The following is a 6074-nucleotide window of genomic DNA, read 5'->3' on the forward strand; positions in this document are numbered from 1 at the left end:
GTTTAAACTTGTTCTGTGTCATCATATGACCTATATTGGAGAATGTTTCATGTACTGTTGAGAATGTGTATCCTGTAGCTGTTAAATGGAATGTTCTTTATGTGTGTCTGTTAGATCCATTTGATTTAGAGTGTAGTATAAATTCAATGTACCTTACTGATTTTTTTCTGACTGATCTGTCTATTGTTGAAAGTATGGTGTTGACGTCCCCTACTATTAGGCATTGCAGTCAATGTCTCCTCTCAGATCTATTAATAATGCTTACATATTTAGGTGTCCCAGTACTGAGTGCATGTATTTTCTTAATTGTCATATCCTCCTACTGAATTGACTTCTTTATCATTATATAATAACCTTTTCTTTTTCAAAAAACTTTCTGACTTAAAGTCTATTTTATTGGTCAAAAGTACTACTACTCCTCTTTTTTGGTTTATATTTTCATGAAATATCTTTTTCCCTCCCTTTACTTTGAGTCTATGTGTGTCTTTACAGATGAAGTGAGTCTCTTGTAGGTGGTATATCTTTAATCTATTCAGCCACTTTCTGTCTTTTGATTCTAGAATTTAATCCATTTACATTCAAGATAATTATTGATAGGTAAGAATTTACTCCTGCCATTTTGTTATTTTTTGTTGTTTTATAGATTCTTTGTTCCTTCCTTTCTCTGTTGCTCTCTTCCTTTGTGGTTAAGTAATTTTTCTGGTGGTATATTTTGATTTATTGCTTTTCTTGGAGGTATTTACTATAGATACTCTACTTTGTGCTTACCATGTGGAATAAAGAAATATCTCATGGCTGTAATAGATTATTTTAAGCTGATAACAACTTTATTGCAAAAAAAAAAAAAAAAGCCCACTTCAATTTTACTGAATTCCCTCCCCAATATTTTGAGTTTTGATGGTATAATTTAGATCTTTTTATACTGCTTATTATTTAACAATATATTTATTGTTAATAGCTCATCTTTTTTACTTTCATGCTAAAAATTATAATGATTTATACATCATAATAACAATTTTTTAGTATTCTGAATTTGACTATATTTACTTTTGCCAATGATTTTTAAACTTTCAGATAATTTTATGGTACTCATTAGAATTCTTTTCTTTCTGCTTCAGTAATTTTCATTAGTTTTTTTTGAAGACATCTTGTGGTGATGACATTTCTTAGTTTTTGTTTGTCTGGGAAAATTTTTATCTCTCTTTCAATTGTTAAGGAGAGCTTTGCTGGGTATGTTAGTCTTGGTTGTCTGTTTTCTTCTTTTAGCACTTTGAATATATTATCCCACTCTCTATTGGCCTGTAAGATTTTTGCTGAAAAGTCGGCTGCTAGATGTATTGGAACTTTCTTTTTATGTTATTCATTTCTTTTCTCTTGCCACTCTCAGAATCCTCTCTTTGTGTTTCATTTCTAACAGTTTGGTTATAATATGCCTTGGGGTAGTATTATTTGAATTAAATCTTGTTGGAGACCTTTGACCTTCCTGTGCTTGAATAGTTACAACTTTCTTTAGGTTTTGAGCTCCTGTTTTTAAAAATAAGTTTTCTACCCCTTTATCTTTCTCTTCTCCTTATTGAACTCTTATGATACAAAAACTTCCTGTTTTGATGATGTCTCATAAGCCTATAATCTTTATTTCTTTTTATTCCTTTTTCTCATCTGACTGTTTATTTTCAAATTATCTTCAAGTTTACAGATTCTTTCTTCTCCTGGATTAATTTTGCCATTGATGCTATTTCTTGCCTTTTTAATTTTGTTCATTGTATTTTTTATCTTCTGGATTCTGTTTGATTTTTTAAATTATTATTTCAATCTATCTATTAAATTTCTCATTCTGGTCGCTTTTTTTTTTTTGTATTTTCTTGACATTTATGGAGCTGCCTGTTCTTCTTCTCCCACCTCCTCCTCCTCCTCTTATTCTTTTTGAGAAAGGATCTCACTCTGTCACCAGGCTAAAGTGTGGTTATGTGATTATGACTCATTGCAACCTCAACCTCCTGTGCTCAAGCAATCTTCCTGCCTCTGCTCCCTGAATAGCTGGGACACAGGTGCACACCACCATGCCCAGCTAATTTTTGTATTTATTGTAGAGACAGGGTTTTGCTACATTGGTCTCATAATTTTGGACTTAATCTGCTCACCTCAGCCTGGTCTCAAACTTTTGGACTTAAACAATCTGCTCACCTCAGCCTCCCCAAATATTGAGCTGCTTCTTTTTTTGTTTGTTTTGTGTCCTGATTTTACTGAGTTCATTTATTAGGTTTTTTTTTGTTGTTGTTTTTGTTTTTTGGTTTTTTTTTTTTTTTTTTGCTTATAACTCCAGAACATTTTAATTCTAAAGAGCTTTAATAGATAAAAAGCCCCATAGTTTCCAAATGTTCATCTAAAAGAGAATATCAGTCCCATCCATACGTGGGAAAATCAAAGCAAAAAAAAAGGAGAGAGTGAGAGATGAATGAAGGTTGACAACTATTCTCCTTTATAAAGAGAAAACACTGCTTCCTCAATGTCATTTAAGGATATGAACAGGCAGGAGGAAAGTAATTGTCCATATTTGCCTTATGTACGATATTGGGTAATTAAATGCCAATTGTGCTGTTTAGGAATGGCTTGCTGAAACATTGAAAAAATGAAAGACTTCATCCTTGGCACAGACTGCCACGTCAGTGGAATATTCGGTGCACATGACTGGGTGATAGATTTCTCCCACATCTGTCTCTGCTTTCTAGGCAGCATCTTCCTGGTTAGACCTCATCTTCCCATGGCCCCGCCTTTTCTTCCTGTTCTCTGAGGCGTTTTATCTTAGAACCTCCTCTTTGTTAATAGAAGAATTTATCACGAACATCACTCTATATTGAGTTTTGTATGATTCATGCCATTGGCAATCAAGGCACAGTGTGGTGATGCAGGCAGGACAATTCAAGACAGCGTCACTATTTGGAACAGGCTGTTGTTGATGTGACCTCGTTGCCCCAAACCATGGTAACCCCTTCTCTGTGCATCAACCCAGGCCTGATCTCTGTTATCTTTTTCAGGATCATATAGTAATTCATCCTTTGTTGGAATCTTGTGTTCTTTCTTCTTTTTTTTTCTTGGTCACCTGTACTGCTTTGTCTTCATCCTCAGAATCAGAATCAAAATATATATCATCATAGTATCTTGCTGGAGCTGTTGCAACTTTTCCATTTCCTGAGGAAGATCCAGTTCCTGGAGAGGATAACTTGTCCTCCATTGTTTTCATAGTAGAATTTAATTCAGCTTCCATTTCCTTTTCAAATTCATCTTCACTAGATGATTCACTTTCTCCAGTAAAACATTTATCTGATGAGTTTTCGTTTTTGGTCAGGAGTTCCATGTAAAAGGACATCCACTTCATCTTCAGAGCTACTCAAAGCCGTCCTCCCCACTGGGCTCTTCAATCGCTTAGGGGTCGTCGTCATCCGGAAGCTGGCTCATGGTGGCCTGAAGTGGCCTACACCATCCACTGCGATCTGCAGTGTCTCTGTTTACTCTTTATTTATTTTTTTTGTTTCTTCTTGTTTTTAATTTTATCTTTTTTAGGGATATTTTCTCTTTTCTTTATTATATTTTAAGTTCTGGGGTACATGTGCAGATCTTTCAGGATTGTTACATAGGTATACATATGCCATGGTTGTTTGCTGCCTGCATCCCCCCATCACCTACGTTAGGTATTTCTCCTAATGTATCCTTCCCCAATCTCCCCACCTCTGCTATGCCTCCCCTAGCCCCCCACCACCCAACAGACCCCAGTGTGTGATGCTCCCCTCCCTGTGCCCATGAATTCTCATTGTTCAACACCCACCTATGATTAAGAACATGTGGTGTTGGGTTTTCTGTTCTTGTGTTAGTTTGCTGAGAATGATGGTTTCCACGTTGATCCATGTACCTACAGAGGACATGAACTTATCCTTTTTTATGGCTTCATAGTATTCCATGGTGTATATGTGCCACATTTTCTTTGTCCAGTCTATCATTGATGGGCATTTGTGTTGGTGCCAAGTCTTTGCTATTGTGATCAGTGCTTCAGTGATCATATGTGTGCATGTGTCTTTATAATAGAACAATTTATAATCCTTTGGGTATATACCCAGTAATGGGATTGCTAGGTCAAATGGAATTTCTATTTCTAGATCCCTGAGGAATCGCCACACTGTCTTCCACAATGGTTGAACTAATTGACACTCCCACCAACAGTGTAAAACTGTTCCTATTTCTCCACATCCTCTCCAGCATCTGTTATCTCCTGAGTCTTTATTGATTGCCATTCTAACTGGCATGAGATGGTATCTCAATGTAGTTTTCATTTGCATTTCTCTAATGACCAGTGATGATGAGCATTTTTTCATATGTTTGTTGGCCACATAAATGTCTTTTTTTGAAAAGTGTCTGTCTGTTCATATCCTTTGCCCACTTTTTGTTGGGGTTGCTTGTTTATTCCTTGTGAATTTGTTTTAGTTCTTTGTAGATTCTAGATATTAGCCCTTTGTCAGATGAGTAGCTTGCAAAAGTTTTTTTCCCATTCTGTTGGTTGCCAGTTCACTTTAATGATTGTTTCTTTTCCTGTGCTGAAGCTCTTAAGTTTAATTAGATCTCATTTGTTAATTTTGTCTGTTGTTGCCATTGCTTTTGGTGCTTTAGTCATGAAGTCCTTGCCTATGCCTATGTCTTGAATAATATTGCCTAGGTTTTCTTCTAGTGTTTTTATGATGTTAGGTCTTATGTTTATATCTTTAATCCATCTGGAGTTAATTTTTGTATAAGGTGTGAGGAAGGGGTCCAGTTTCAGCTTTCTGAATATGGCTAGCCAGTTTTCCCAACACCATTTATTAAACAGGGAATCCTTTCCCCATTGCTAGTTTTTGTCAGGTTTGTCAAAGATCAGATAGTTGTAGATGTGTGATGTTACTTCCGAGGCCTCTGTTCTGTTCCATTGGTCTACATCTCCATTTTGGTACCAGTACCATGCTGTTTTGATGACTGTAGCCTTGTAGTATAGTTTGAAGTCAGGTAGCATGATGCTTCCAGCTTTGTTCTTTTTTTCCTAGGATTGTCTTGGCTGTGTGGGCTCTTTTTTGGTTCCATATGAAGTTTAAGGTGTTTTTTTCCAGTTCCGTGAAGGTTAATGATAGCTTGATGGGATAGCATTGAATCTACATATTACTTTGGGAAGTATGGCCATTTTCACAATATTGATTCTTCCTAACCATGAGCATGAAATGTTTTTCCATCTGTTTCTGTCCTCTCTTATTTCCTTGAGAAGTGGTTTGTAGTTCTCATTGAAGAGGTCCTTCATGTCCTTTGTTAGCTGTATTCCTAGGTATTTTGTTCTCTTTGTAGAAATTGTGAATGGGAGTTCACTCATCATTTGGTGCTCTGTTTGTCTATTATTTGTGCATAGGAATGCTTGTGATTTTTGCACATTGATTTTGTATCTTGAGACTTCACTGAAGTTGCTTATCAGCTTAAGGGGATTTTGGGCTCAGACAGTGGGGTCTTCTAAATATACAATCATGTCATCTGCAAGTGGAGACAATTTGACTTCCTCTTTTTCTATGTGAATACTCTTTATTTCTTTTTCTTGCCTAATTGCTCTGGCCAGAACTTCCAAAATACTATGTTGAATAAGAGTGGTGAGAGAGGGCACCCTTGTCTTGTGCCAGTTTTCAAAGGGAATGTTTCCAGTTTTTGCCCATTCAGCATGATATTGGCTATGGGTTTGTCATAAATGACTTTTATTATTTTGAGATAAGTTCCATCAATACCTAGTTTATTGAGAGTTTTTAGCATAGAGGGCTGTTGAATTTTGTCTTGTCGAAGGCCTGCTCTGTGTCTATTGAGATAATCATATGGTTTTTGTCTTTGGTTCTGTTTATGTGATGGATTACGTTTATAGGTTTGCATATGTTGAACCAGACTTGCATCCTCAGAATGAAGCCTACTTGATCGTGATGGATAAGCTTTTTGATGTGCTGTTGGATTTGGTTTGCCAGTGTTATATTGATGATTTTTGCATCAATGTTATTCATAGATATTGGTTTGAAATTTTCTTTTTT

The 6074-nt window shown here is 36.0% G+C and overlaps 1 pseudogene across 1 annotated transcript; it reads right to left on the reverse strand.

Moving 5' to 3' along the window:
- Positions 1–2297: 2297 nt before the first annotated feature.
- Positions 2298–3456, reverse strand: LOC108296239 (annotated as a pseudogene). The gene has a single exon (XR_001821780.2). The product of XR_001821780.2 is annotated as an E2F-associated phosphoprotein-like (transcript).
- Between the last annotated feature and the right edge of the window lie 2618 nt (positions 3457–6074).

This window comes from Cebus imitator, unplaced genomic scaffold, assembly GCF_001604975.1.
Source record: "Cebus imitator isolate Cc_AM_T3 unplaced genomic scaffold, Cebus_imitator-1.0 Scaffold695, whole genome shotgun sequence".
Lineage (NCBI taxonomy): Eukaryota > Metazoa > Chordata > Mammalia > Primates > Cebidae > Cebus > Cebus imitator.